Consider the following 15,948-nt stretch of genomic DNA (forward strand, 5'->3'; position numbering starts at 1 on the left):
TTATTTATTCTTTGAGAAATGCATTCAGTGTATTTTGATCATATCCTCATCCTGCCCCCGCCCCCAGATTTCCCAAATCCTCCCCCACCTCCCTACACACTCAACTTAGTGTTCTTGCTCTCTTAAGGAAGCAAAACATGGAATGCAGTTTGAAATTTACATAAAGCAGAATTTTATCACAAGAAAACAAACTGACAAATACAGCAGTTTCCTCTGTCCTTGATTTACTTGTTCTCTTCTTGTTTGTAGATTGTTAATGGGGTAGATTGTTATATTGGGGAAAGACACAAGATGGTTAACCTTAGATTATTATTGATGAGACTGCTAATCTGCTGTGACTGTTGTGCCCTTTGCCAAATCCCAGAGCCCTCCTGCATTTGTTATTATCAAAAGAGCACTATCGATTCAGAAAGCCTATACTGTATATTGGAAGGCAGGATTTTTCCATCGGAAAATAAAGAATTTGAGCATATTTATTCGGTGGGTAAATAACACAGTTGCCTTCATACAAAACTCACCAGTCTCCCTACTCCTATGCAGAGAACGCAGGTCAAACACAGCCTTAAGATCCGTAAAGTATTTTGAAATTGTCATGCAGTTAAGTTACTCATTAAATATCCATGCCTTATTTAATAACAAAACATAGTCTGTGTTTGCCTTTAGAATTTCAGAATAGAACAATTATATTTTGTGGATTCTTGTAAATTTTAATGTGGAAAGGCTTTAGTTTTGAATTGCCACTTTGTCCTTGATCCTTAATGCCACAGTCAGACCAATGTAATAAGCAAATCCAGTAATTCAGACCTTGTGTTACAGCATTTTAAAATCACGGTTAAAAGCACAGCGTCTAAGCATAGACATTGTTCAAACTCATATGAAAGATGAAGTTGGAATGTGAGGCTCGTATCTATTTACACGCTTTCAGTAAAATCAGATATAATGAGTTCCCCACAGTCATTAAAATATATGAGAAGTGATTTAATTGTTCTGGGGGCTCCCAGCCCGATGGTTATCTTGGAACTGCAGCTCAGACAAAGCATATTTATCATGCACCATAACAAGTGAGCCCATAAATCTACACAGAAGAGCCATCTAAGTCACCAGGCAGTAAATAATTCTGGGCCTCTGGAATTTCAGAATCCCCTCTTCTTCAATGAACAAAAATGGACTCCATAAGAGTGGTAGCCGAGCAGAATTTAATGATCTAGAACAGAAAAGGTGGACTGATGGATTATGGGAGTAAATTTTCACTGGGCTCGAGAGTTTCAAAGTTTGCATTTTGAGTAAAATGAATATTTTATATGTTTGAAAAATATAGAAAAAAGTGACCTATGACAGAAATGGGACTCCATTGGTCAAACAGAGTCTGTGAATGTCTTATGTTTGCCCCAAATTGAGTGAGTAGATAAGATGTTTCAGAATTCACTACACTGTCAACATTTAGAAATTTGAATGTGTCTATAAGAATTCATTTCCTAACTTAAACTAAAAGTGAGTTGATTTGATAGTATGGGTTCCTCACCAGCACAGGGGGATGGGCTGCTGCAGCTAGAAGATAATTCCATCTCAGCTTTGCCACCATTCAGATGCCCCCGAGTGACAGAGTCCTGCTGGGTGCTGTCCTGACCATAAACTCCCCGGCCTTAACCCCTTCATGCTTCTCCCCTCAACACTCATGGCACTGATCTCCATTTTGCTTGGTACTGGTTCACTGTTATTCAAATTTTCCTGCAACAGCCTAGTATGTGATAAGGGTAGGTAGATTTCTGTAAGTGGACAGAGGTGACTGAGTGTAACTCTTATTTTTGGACATTTCTCTTGCTTTGTTTAGAGTGCATATCACATACAAAATCCTTTTAATCTGACATGGTGGTTGCACCTATAATCTAAGCCTTCAGGGTATTGATCCAGGAGTCAAACTTGTGAAAATAACAAGTTTGAGGCTAGACCAGAGTACAGAGTGAACAAGGCCAGGCTTGGCTGCACATGAGAACCTTGTCTCAATAAATCCAGAAGTAAATAAATTCCATCAAAACAAGAAAATATACAACTGACCTTTGTCACCATATATTTTTTCTAATGGGCTCACTTCACATTTCATTATCTGGAGTATTAGATTTTTTATAACTATTTCCTCTTAGGGAAACACTCTGCCATGAGTCAGGCAGTCTTTTTACTTTGTGTTGACTGGTCATGGTCTGCTTATGGAAGACACACCTTTTAAAGAGATTAGCTAGTCAAGGAAGATTAAATTCTTTCTTGACATTTGTTTTATTATTGTTGTAGAGAATTTCACACATGAATATTGTATTTATTTCATTTCCACCCACACTTTTCTCTCCTCAACACTTCCAGTGTCTCCTTGACTGTCTCTTAATCTATTATTATTATATTACCTCTTCAGTTAGTTCTTGAATGGGAGTTTCATGTACTTAACCCTTCACAATTAAAAACCTATAGATTTATTGTATACTAGCTCATTTAATGAATTTAATTAATTTAATAGAATTTAATTAAAATTCATTTAATATTTAGCAGTTTCATGTACACTTCTATCACACATGTGCCCTCTTGCATTATTTCCCTCCCTCTCCCTCTGAACACCATAGTCTTCTGAACTGGCCCCCATCCTATTTTCATGAGATCATATGAGTATTTGTTTTTAATCTATCAAGTTTAGTCAAAGTTGTATTCATTAGCACAGGTGGGACATGAGCAACTCACCAGTGCTACCCCACTTAAGGAAATATCACCCCCTTCACCAAGAGTTCTTTAGGGAGAAATGGGGTCTCATTGGCACCCTTGCCCATAATGAATGCTGAGGGGTCCAATATTGTGATGGTCTACACAGCAACTCTGGGTTTATGACTGTTGTAAAGAAGTTTTCATGTTCTATCCAGTAGGCAGCCTTTCATACTACTCTTCCCCACTTCCAGATCTTCCATTTCTTCCAAATTCTCTTGTATAATGAATGCATCTCTACCAGGACTGCTTCAGAACATCCTTAGTTATCCACCAGAGTTGATGGTAAGACACTGATGCTTAAGACACCACACACCTTGGCTATAAGAGTTGAAGAAATGAAGCTGACACCTACCAGGAAGCTTTCTATCTACTGGTTAGCTTTCATAATACTGGAAGGTGCTGTGTAGGCTGCTGGGGCAGAAAATTCATCAGTTGTATTCCTAGCCTTGAACTTTGCAAACTACACTAATGGTTGGCATACTGAGATATGGCCAATCATGACATTTTTGTCAAGCAGTCCAGGCAAGAACAGTTTCTTGCCCAAATGGCTGTTTTTGCCAAATACAAATAGACTAGATATTATAACTGTAATTCTTGCTTGATAATTGTTTTGTTATATGTAATTTTAGTATGTTAAAGTTAAAACCTTCCTTTTTGAAAAAAAAAAAGGGAAAGTGCTGTGGATATTGCTCTGTATGCTGTGAATGTGTTGCTCTGACTAGTTAATAAATAAAATTCTGATTGACCAGTAGCCAGGCAGGAAGTATAGTATAGGTGGGATAAGCAGAGAGGAGAATTCTGGGAAGAGGAAGACTGAGTCAGGAGTCATCAGCCAGACACAGAGAAAGAAAGATATGAAGGCAGAATTGAGAAAAGGTAGTAAGCCATGTGGCTAAACATAAATAAGAATTATGGGTTAGTTTGAATGTATGAGCTAGTCAGTGGTAGGCCTGAGCTAATGGCCAATCAGTATTTTATTTATCAACCAATCAGAGCAACACATTCACAGCATATGAAAAGACACCCCCAGCATAGTACAAGGAACATATTATTTCTAATGCAGAGTATGAGAAAGTAGTGGGCTGCCCATCAGCTAACACTGCCAGTATCTCCCCACTGGACATATCTTGTCTGATAGGCTGGTTTTGTAGCAGGGCCCACAGCTGGGTGAGACTCATGGTGAGTTTTCTCAGGCAGCAGCCTGCTAAGCTCCTTCAAGACTGATTCTCTGTGCCACATAACTGCAGATGAATTATTTGGCAGTCCCTAGAACATCACTGATCAACAACTCAAAAGGAAGTTCCCACACCTGACACTGGGATTTTCATTTAAAAGTTCATTCACAGCTCTGGGAATCCTATTATATACCCATGTAGGACAACTGCATTCCAAGCTCCTTTAAAACCATAATTTTAACTTAGCTTATAAAGTATTTGTAGGTTTCTTAATGCCTTCCTCGTGCACCTTTCTTCTCATTAACACCCTCAACACATTAATTATTTTTATCATCTATAATATTTTGATTGAAATACACCAAACTGAAATAACCTTCAATGACAAAATGAATACAAATACAAAGCCACAAAACAAGCAAGAATAAAACAGAAAAGCTGTAAATACCCAGGATGAAATCTAAAATTAGGAAAAGAAAAAACATTACTGAAAGAGCAACAACAACAACAGAAATTTTATCTGTAATAAAGTAGCAAAACTCTAAAACAATAAAAATAAAGCAAGCTACTGAAATTCATCCAAGAACAAATTAAAACCACAAATCTCAGAGTATTGACTCAGTCTAAGCGAGTGCTTTGTCTGAATAAATCATGGATGGCCTCTGTTTCAATTCCCACTGGCAACCTCACTCTCTTGTATAACTTCAGGTGCATGAATGGTCTCTACTGTCCTCAGGCCTCTGTAGTCTCCTCCCTTCAGAATCATCAAGCTCAATGCACAGAGCCCCAAACTTCTTCCAACCTAATCATCTCCCAAAAGCCAGTCCAAATGCTTCTGAACCATGAAGTCAAACACCACCACTAAATACCAGTTCTCCGTGGGATACTTTTATTCACTGTTCCAGAATATCTTGGAGAAACCACTTAAAGAAGGATGTATGTATTATAGCTTATGATTTTGGAGATTTCATTCCATGGTAACTGGTCTATAATGTTCCTAGACCATGGTGAGGTGGTTGTCATGGTGAAGTGTGTTACACAGAAGAGCAGGGATGCTCACTTCATGGTGGCCAGGAAGCAGAGAGTAAGGAAGGAGGCTTGGAGGAAAAGAAAAAGAGATGTGAGGCAGGAGATAAAAATGGAGAGAGGAAAAAGGACTGGACTTACAGTACATCCTTTGAACCATGTCTTAACTTGCCTAGTCCTCAAATAACCTTACTTCTTGGACTCCACCAACTTCAAATGATGCAATCAAATTAAGAATTATATCAACCAATCAGTCCATTGTTTAGCTCAGAGTCCTCATGATCCAGTCATTTCTCCAAATCCCGGCTTCTGAATATTTCACAGTAAACTTAAGCCTTCAACACATGAGTCTTTTGGGAGACACTTTATAACCAAACCATAACACTTCCTGAACTCTAGACAAAGCACAGATGCCTGCTTTCATGTGGTCATTTATATTTACAATAAATCATTAAGAAATAAATGATGAATTAGAAAGGAAGAAATAGCACTATTTATATTATTGTCTAATTAGGAAATCCCAAGAAAGCATCAATAAGTAGCCAACAAATTCTTACTGTTATGAAGCATGTGTAGAAAGGTCTCCAGATACAAAGTCAATTCACAGAATTGTTCAACAAGGAGATATAATCTGGAGGACTCAACATAGTAAAAATGTCAGTTCATGTCAGTCTGAATGCAGAACCAATGCAATGTCTAGACAAGAAGCTGATTCTAGATTGTTTCATGGCATTCCCACTATCCACGGAGAGTGTTATTGAGATTTGCCCTTACCATGATATACTGCCCATGCCATCATGTGCTGCCCATTGCATAATTTGCTGCAGAGGAAGAGAGGACTACCTTGAATTTCCTTCCTGTACAAACTTAATCATATGGCATCAACAATGATTTCCAGATAACAATAGGGCCACAAAGGAAAAGTAGCATCATCTACATCATAGATTGAAAGGGACCTGGGAGCTGGGGCTCCTGGCTGCCCATGCCCCATGGAGCTCCTACTGAGGTCAGCATCTGTCTTCCAGGATTCTAGATCATGGACTGTTTTAGCATCATCCTTGTGACTGGCATTTCCCTCTAGATCCTCCATTGACTATATCTTGGTCACATCTTGGAACTGTAGTTTTCACTTGATGATGTTGATGGGGTGGCAGCTAATCTTTCCCTAAGGCATTACTAGCCTATCATTGCTCTGTGTGACACAGATTTTCCTCTGTGTTATATAGGTATTGATACCATGAGAGAGAATGGCTCATTTAGCAGGCCCAACATGGCAGGTGTTTGCCTTGTGAACATGGCACATGTTCTGCAGACATACATATGAAATCATACCTGGCTTATTTGCATGGAGATGCCCAAGAGCTAGGGAAGCAAGAGTGGCCACTGTTGAAACAGCTGTGACCAAGGAATTTAAGGCAAATTAGCAGCCCCAGCTGCTGGATTCACTGCTGCTTCGTCTCTGATCTTGGGTTGCTCTGCAGGGTGGCCGTGCCCTCTGTGCCTGCTCAGCAGCCCCAGACCAAAGGATGAAGCACCCAGCTGACCATAGATGGCTTGCCAATAGAACACACTGCTCAGCTGCTGAATGCATAAGATTAGCTACTGAGGACTTTGCGCTTATAACACCAGCAAAATGAAAAGAAAATAGATGGGAAATAACACTTTCAAAAATTACTATAAAATTTATATGGAAAACCATAGACCCTAAGACACCTGAAATTTTCATGAAGAAAGTCTCAAGGGAAGGATCGCTCAGTCAAATGGTAATACCTAGTCTGTAGACAGCATTCAACAGAACACGGCACACCCACAGTCCAACAGGATATTCTAGAGAACCCCAAAGACCACACTAATAATGTTCCTGGCTGATTAAGGACAACTGTAGCGACCACTTATTAGAGAAGTACAGGTTTTTTTCAATTAATTCCAGTACTCAGGAAGCAGAGGCAGACAGATCTCTGATTATGTAGACAGCCTGGTCTACATAATGAGTTCCAGGAGCCAGAGCTACATAGTGAGACACTGTCTCAAGAAAAAAAAAAGGGGGGGGAGGGTTGTGGCCTGAAACTGTAAGGCAAATAAATTCTTTCTTCCCCAAGTTGTTGTATCAACAGAAGGTGAACTAGAACACAGTGTATCTAACACATGGAGTCTACCTGCAACATATGGAGAACTCCCAAGGTAAACTACAATCCATATAAAATGAAGAAAGCCACAGAAGACAGGGCGTGTATAGGAGTACACACAACGCACAGCACCTTTAGCTGTTAGGGTTTAAAATGCTATTTAAACCACCACAAGATGACTAAAGCAAAATGTGAAACAAATGCAAAAATACTGGTGAGGATGAGAAGAAATTACTCCTCCTGCATTGTGGGTGGGATGTAAGAAAGCATAAAGTAACCTGCCCCTACACACAGCCCAGCAATTCCACTCTCACTATGTGTCCCTCCAAAAAATAAAAGTTTGTGTTCACACAAACCTCTCTACAGAGGAGCTTCCAGTCCAGAATTCCTTCAGTTAGACACTCTGTGATATGCATTAGCTGTGAGAGCTAGAGGTGGAATAGTACTTACCAATGAAAAGAAATGAACTATTCAGCCACAAAACACTGTGGATGGATCTAGATAAATTGTACTGACTGAAAAAAGACTACCTTAATAGGATTCATTCTGTTGGGTTCTTTCAATAAACTCCATACAGCAACAAGAGTATAGCCATGATAGCAGTTAATAGCTCCCACATGATGTGGGAGGTGGCTGTGACTGAAATAAGGAGGCATCTCTGAGGTCACAGCATTTTGTGTATTGTATCGTGACAGTCACACAAACCTACAGGTGACAACACTGTTTAGATAGAACCTAACCAAGGGTGAGGTATGGGTAGCATGTGGAATGTTCACTTGCTACTCACAAGCCACACACAGCCATGCACAGCCACACACAACCATGCATAACCACACACAACCATGCACAGCCACACCCAACCATGCACAGCCACACACAACCATGCACAGCCACACACAACCATGCACAGCCACACACAACCATGCACAGCCACACACAACCATGCACAGCCATACACAACCATGCACAGCCACACACAACTTTTAGGAGTTGGTGCTCTCCTTTCATCACGTGGGTCCTATTAAACTCAGGCCATCAAGCACCTTCATCCTCTGAGCCATCTTTTGTTTTATAATGATTTTTCATTTTTTTAAATTATAATATGATTACACAGTTCCTCCTTACCCTTTCCTCTCTTTTTTATTTTTATTTTTTTATTATGTATACAGCATATATGACAGCAGGCCAGAAGAGGGCACCAGATCTCATTACAGATGGTTGTGATCCACCATGTGGTTGCTGGGAATTGAACTCAGGACCACTGGAAGAGCTGTCAATGCTCTTAACCTCTGAGCCATTTCTCCAGGCCCACCCTTTCCTCTCTTAAAACCCTTGCATGCAGCCATTTTGCTCACTCTTAAATTAATGGCTTCCTTTTCTTTATTTGATGTTATATATATGTATACATTTATTCTTAAATGCAGTCTGTTTAGTCCATATAATGTTACCTATATGCATGTGACCTCGGGGTTTACCATTTGTAAGAAAGAAAACAGCCAACGGTCTCCCAACTACACCATTGAAGAACAACAACCAGCGTGGAACAGTAACCCCAAGGGTGCCACAGTGGCATGGATGCCTCGGTGGTAACCAATTGTTCACTAATTGAACTGAAGACCTGCTCAGTGAGAGGGAATGCATGCCTGGTGCTAGAAACCTTGCTAACTACTTACCCATGAGTAATGAAGTCATGGATATTGGGGGAAAATACACAACCACCACTTTATTAAACCAGCCTAATTCTTAAATACATTCTAAAATGTCTGCTTATATCCACAGAGGAGTGTAGTCCTCACCCCTCACCAATGAATCTTTTTTCTTTGCAACAGATGGAGACTATTACAGAAAACTCCAACCAATCAAATGAAGAGCACAGGAGATCCTGTAGTGCCCAGTTCCAACTGATACATCTGCAAAACATGCCCCATTGCTAAAACTCCAGGATAACTTTGGAAGAGGGAGACAGAAAGATCATAAGAGCCAGAGAAACAAGTTTACTGTGAGACTGTGTGTCCTAGATTTATCAGAAGCTACACCCATAAAGCCTCATCAACATGGCTGCCTAAACATGGCCTGAACACAGATGGTACCAATGGGAATGCCAACATGAAAAGAGAAATCTAACAAGGCCTTGGCCCTAAAGAAAGGTCTACAGGAACCTGGGGGATGCTGAAAGCAGGATAAATGGTCTTCCTCAGGGAAGAGGACCAACCGAATACCCACCCACTGAACCATCTTGATGCGTTAACATCAGTATTTTCTGGCCATGTGCTTTAAATAAATGTCCCTCCTCCCGCGTCTGTAATTCTCTCTGCCAGAGCATGATAAGAGCTTTAGTGGCTCCTGGTGTTCTGATCCATTCTTCTTCCCTCCCACATTCCACATGCCCCTTTTCACCTATCCAGTAAATCAAAATCCCTGAGAAAATGTTTGCAAGGAGAATCGACAAGCCATTTTCCTCCTAATTAAGCAAAGGTGATTTCATTAGGACTTTCAGGACTGGTCACTACTACTTTTGTAAGACAAAGAAGCAACCTGTGTCTCTCATCTTCACAACCACATCCTCCTCTCTGAACTCATAAATACTTGGGAACTCATTGCTGCCTGTCAGTAAACAGACTCATAATGTAACCTACCTCCGAGAATTGTATTTTGTCCATTGTTGTACTAATGATATTGGTACACATTTTCCTCAGATTAGGATTCATCTATGGAAGATATTTCTTGTATATTCTGTGTGTGTGCATGTGGTGTGTGTGTGTGTGTGTGTGTGTGTGTGTGTGTGTGTGTGTGTTAGCACATGTGCATGTGTACCTGTGCACATTCTATATATGAGAAGAATGAAGCATTTTTCTCAAACCGTTATCATAAGCCCCCCAGTTTACTGTGCCTCATACAGACTGACTACAGTTTCCCCTTGCATATCTGTACTCCTTGTTTCATAGAAGACCCAGCTCTCTGCAGTATGAAGGGAGCCCACATGTCTATACCTAAGCAGATTTTTTCCTTTATTACCATTGAACACTTCTAAATAACCTGTGGTCACTGAAATTCAGTGAAGGCAACAGAGTCAGAACTGCATCTGATTCCATTTCTGCCTGGCAGACTGCATCAAAATCTTCTCTTTGTTAGTCTTCTGTGGATGTCTATCACTGCCTAGAGACAAAGGATTAAAATTTGATTTTTACCTGTGAACTTTACAAAAAATATCGAAATGGAAATATTGGCCCATACATCAGCATCCATTTCATGTGTTTTATGGAATCTAGGAAAATGTGAATTATAATTGAATTCTATTGTTGGAAAAATTGAAATGTTTCAATAACTGTTGGCAGTGGACAGTACACAGAGGGTGTTTTATTTCATTATTTTGTTTATAAAGCCACCATTGGAAAGCATTGTAAAAGAGCCATAAAACATAGCTAGCATACCTAATTCCACATTATAGGGTGCATTTTCCTCCCAGCCATCTGGAAAGCAGTTAATACCCTGAAGCACAAGATTGATAGTCCCTTTAATTTTTCTCCTTGCTTGCTGAAGGTCTTTGAAAACATTGTACGGCATCTCAGTTGCGTATGTCAGCGTTGACATCAGAAAGAGAGAAGAGGGAAGGCAGCTGGAGTCTAAACTCCAGGGCCTCATTTTCAACAGACTTTCTCAAGCTTCATGGTGAATACAGTCGTGTGCTGTAATTTATATCTAGGTAGAGCTACGCAAGAAAAATGGAATACAGTTTGTATATTTTATACAGTATTTGTCTCCCCTCCATGATTAGCATATGAGACATAGGAAATGGTTGCTGGGGGCTCAAAACTCAACTGTATAATATACCTTAAAAGTGTATAATCTGAAACAACATCCTTTTGTGTCCTGAAATTCAGACATAGTTAACATTTGTAAGATATTTATGTGAACATCTCAAAAAATTCTTGGATTTTAAAAGTTTTCAAGATGTAATCTTATAAATATGTGAGTCTTTGTGTGAATTGTGAAACCACTGTGAAAGACATGGGACTCTCCCTAAGTAACTCCCAGCACACTCTTACTTTTTAGAAAGCTGCTTCAAATGCTAAGAAGAAAATATATTCTTCAAGGGTATCAATGCTACTTGCTGTTATGAAAAAAAGAAAGAAAGAAAACATCAATACTTTCTGGTTCATAAAACTTGGGCACAAGAATGTAAAAGTAGTTTAGAAAAAGAGTGCTGTAATTCAGAATATTGCAGTAGCAAGCAGTGAGGGTTATCTGGTTTCATGGTGTGAGGTGTATGTGTAAATGTGAGGGAGTGTGCAAGCATGAATGTGTGAGTGTGCGTGTGTGCAATGCGTGTGTGCGTGTATGCGTGCGTGTGTGTGTGTGTGTGTGTGTGTGTGTGTGTGTGTGTGTTTGCAAGTGGAGACCAGATGATAACTTATGACTGTGTATTCTCTCCTTTGCCTTTGTGGATTCCAGGATTGTACTCGGGTCCCCAGTCCCTCTTTGTCTACTGAAATTTCTTGCTGGCTCCATGTTACTAAGACTCAAAAGATAATCTTCCATTTTCGTCTTCATAATCCTAAGTGCTCTGACTTTGGAGAAACAAATGAGAGAGGGAAATGGAAGGAGAAGAGAAAGAGAGGGGAGAGAAAAAGAGAGAGGGGATGCTGAGAGAGAAATGATGGGGAGGAGAAGAATGGGGGCAGGAAGAAACAGAGGGAGAGAGAAAAGGGAGAGTCAGGAAGGAGGAAGAAAGGAAGCTGACTAGATCTGTAATTCCAAGGATGGGAGTCTCAGAAACAAAGGACTGTCCAATCCTGAGAATGTAGTCTCTGCTTCTGAAGGTTTAAACTTAGGCCAGAGAAGTCCAAAAAGAGATGGTAAGGTCTTGCTTGGCCTCAAGCTCCACTGCCTGCTACAGTGTCCACCTGAGACACCGTTGCCTTCAATCCTTCAGACTTGTGGGTTCATTTTGACATAGCCCATGACAGACAGGCTCCATGGACATGCAAGCAGACATCACTAGCAGAAGACAGAGGGCCTGGATCTCACCCTCTCTCCCATGCTCAGCCTCTTCCCAGAGGACGAATCCCTGCTTGTAAATCAAATAGGTTTAGTATTTGTCACAGACAATTTCTTTAAATTCCATAGAAAAAAATATGGTTATCTTTCAGCACACATAAGAATTTTGCTGTGAATTTTATGGCAAAGCACAAGAATTTAATGAATATTTGCTTTATATTGGGGGTGGGGAACATTTTGTTTACCAGAAAACTCATTACGGAAAATCTGAAGCTCTCTCATCAGAGACATCTGGTGGGAAGGTTCACAGATTGCACGCTTTGAACAGAGAGCAAAGGAGTCAAGCTGCCTTGGGGTGACCAGGGCTCCTGGTATAGACAGCAGTAGATTTTGTTTAGTATTTCTTTTCTTTGCCCGCCACTTTCAGAGATGCAAGTAATTTGTACCTAACACAGCACACATGGTGAGGTACACAATTTTCAATCCCAGAATTCCCAGAAGACTACCTCTATCTCTCCTGACTGAACTGTGGATTCCCACTCTACCACAAATGCTAGTGAATCCCTGGGCACCTGCCCATTTATTCCAGCCACAGTGGGTTCAGACTCCAAAGCATACAAAATCTCTGTTAGGAGATGTCCCAGATTTTAAAATTATTTTCATCTCAGTATTTCACTAAAAATGTTTCCCCCATAAATGTGTAGCCACATTTAAAATCTTTTCTCTCCGCGGCAAGCCTTCCCTTTCACTAACAGTTATTCAGATACCTTTCAGGAGTGCCCTGTCTCAAGCTTGTCTACTGAAACCTGACTCCTCAGCAGAGGGAACTGAGGGAGGGCTGCTGGCCTTGCCTTCCTCATTTGTGCGAGGCTCAGCATGGCAGTGTCCTTTACAAAGTGAGATTCTGAGCTGACTGGAGGAGCAGCCTTGTTGTTAGACCAACACAGTATATGCAAAGCCTCTCTACACTTTAATAGAGGAGCTTATTAATTTCATCTGTAGCTCGGGTGCCCAGCTTCCATTAAACGACTTAGTATTTGATGGCTTACCCACCCCCAGCTCCAAAAATAAAATTAATTATCCAATCCACATATATTGAACTGCTCATTATTTTTGGACTCTGCACACTATGTTCCATATACATGGCATTTTAAGTTAATTATCTGTTTATTTGGCTGTCTTCCTTAGGGGACCTTGGTTCTTTGAATACAGGGAAACCACATTCATCATTGTATCTCTGGTGCCTAAAAAGCAAACAGACCAGCAGATAACTGCATGGGAATTCAAATTTCAAAAATCTCAAGACCTGGAATTTCACTTCCAAATCCATGTGATTTGCAGTAAAATTTCCAGTCATAAAACTGTCCTAACAATTCATTGCAATGAGGAGCCCTGAAAGCACCCACAATGCACTGCTGCAACGTAAATTCAACACAAGGAAAAAGGAGCACTTTATTATTTTAATGCAAAACACAAGCCCATTTTAAAGATCACTAATACAATGTCATGTGTGTGAAGAGAACAGATTTCCTATGCATTCTCAGAAATAAATATCATATATATATATATATACTGCCACATTAAAAAACATCAAGAGGTTTCTCCCAAATTATTTTCTTTCACAAATTATCTTTTCAGAAATATCTATTTATCTCAATTTTTATGTATGTTTTTTGAGAACTGCTGACATGTATGTGACATATCTCTGCCATATCCATTATTCTATCCCTCCCTGCTTTTTCCCCACTCTGGCCTTGCCCCCAACACATTAATTACTAATGCAAAAATCATTTAACAAATGTCTCTAAAGAAATGACTGTGGCAACCAGCAGGAGGTGTGACAGTATTTTTGGCAGAAGTATGGCACTTACAGAAGGGAGAAGGTTCCCATGTTAAAGGAAAACCTCAGCCTCCTGCTGTGTCTCCATGCAGGTTTCAGGTCATGTACTTCAGTGTGAATCCATTGTTAACAAAGGGATGGAGGGAAACTCTGCCCCTGTTGGGCATTGTTCACAGGGCTTACTTAGCAAGAATGCTAATATTGTGATATTGAAATTAAGAAGACCCTCGTGCTTTTTAAATTGATTTTGTACTTTTTGTTACTTTTTGTTTTTCTCCTTGATTTGTTTACTATCTATTTTAAAAAGATGATTGATTAATTACCTGATTCTTGGAATATCCTGCTGTTTCTCAAACACCATGTGTGCTCTGTAAATATTAGGCTACTATTATTTTAGGGCTTCCCTGTGCACCCCAGGTGGTTCTCAAAGTTGCAGCAATCCTCCTGTTTCAGTTCCTTGGGGCTATGATAACAAGTTCTTGTCAACACACTGAATGATTTTTGTTACTTTTGCAAATTGTTTTCTAACTATTTCCACTCTGAAGACTTGAGCACATAATACCAAACTAACTATCTAATACAATGAGTTCCATGAACTCAGAAAATTTAAATGATTTTGTAAGATTGTCAACAACTAGCTTTATAGTAAAACAAATAACAAAAAGAACTAGATGTTACTATCCATAGGGGAAAAATATAATAAGCACACACACTTATTTCTCCTTGGTTTAAGAGTACTTATTTTACTAGGTAAATTTCATGAAACCAAAAATTCTTTGGTGACTTTACAAAACCGGATCAAAATAAAAATGATTTTCCACATTTAAAAAGGATTCACAATGTTTCCCTTTATTTCCATTGTCCTGAATTTGCTGTGTTTTCTGACAAAAAAAAAAATGAAAATTTGAATAAAACTGGGATGAACATTTTTGGAATCATGTAGAGTTTTAAAATGATTATTTCTCTTATTTTTATTTACATACATGTACGTGTGCTTGTGTGCCCATAAGTGTGTGTGCGTGCACTTGTGTGTGCATGCGTGTGTGCGCGTGTGCACGCGCCACATGTGTGGGCGACTTTAGAGACCAGAAGAGCATTGGGTTTCCAAAGCTAGAATTACAGGCACTTGTGGGCCGCCTGACCTGGGTGCTGGGAACTACACTCAGCTCCTCTGTAAGAGCAGCCAGTGCTCTTAATCACTGAGCTCCAGTACAGCAAGTACAGTTCTTGAGTGTGGGTTACAGCAACCAAACCCTTGAACAATCATTACTTACATACGAACTTCCTAACTTAGAGTAACAGTGTGTCTCTTTGGCATAGCAAATCCTCTGTTCTTTAGATTCTGAAGCTCATAATTCAAGAAAAAGAAGATGTTTAGAGACAGTAAGGGCTTTGTATCCTCAGAACCCCAGGACCTAAAGCACTTGAAATGAAACTTTCATGAGCCCCAGCTTTAAATATTCACCACGTAAACAGGAACTGTTTGTTGGGGTTTTTTTATGGCAATGAAAAATCTGTTTGCCTATTAAAAGAAACAATTTTGTAAAATTTTAAACAGTTACTAAATTATTAAATAACTGTATAGTAAGTCAAGTCATTACAAGTAATAAAATCCTTTCCTCACTATGATAGTTTGTTCATAACAGTGAATTATTTCTTAATTTATGAAAGCCAATCTTCTGGTTGGAGAGATAACTGCAACCATGAGCAGAGGACATGGGTCCAGTTCCCATCACTCAACCACTTGTAATCCAGCTCCATGGGATCCAGTGCCCTTCTCTAACCTCTAAGGACATTGCATCATAGGTACGCTGCTCCTCCCCACCCCCCCACCCCGCACACATACACATAATTAAAAATAATAGACCAGAAAAGAAAGACACTTTACAAGACACTACCATAGACACCCTTTGTGCCACTCTAGTGCATCCAAGCTTTGGAACTGGCAAGGGTTCATCTGAGGAGTTCAGCTACACACATCCCTTGAACTTCTTTATTGTGATGTTCTGTGTGTTTTTACACACACCTGATATTGTACCAT

General features: G+C 39.8%; 1 pseudogene; it reads left to right on the forward strand.

Annotated features, from left to right (window-relative positions):
• Positions 1 to 8,521: 8,521 nt before the first annotated feature.
• The window catches only part of LOC102925818 (small ribosomal subunit protein uS2 pseudogene), a 39,592-nt pseudogene continuing 32,165 nt past the window's right edge, over positions 8,522 to 15,948 (forward strand).

Source organism: Peromyscus maniculatus, chromosome 6 (genome assembly GCF_049852395.1).
Source record: "Peromyscus maniculatus bairdii isolate BWxNUB_F1_BW_parent chromosome 6, HU_Pman_BW_mat_3.1, whole genome shotgun sequence".
Taxonomy (NCBI): domain Eukaryota; kingdom Metazoa; phylum Chordata; class Mammalia; order Rodentia; family Cricetidae; genus Peromyscus; species Peromyscus maniculatus.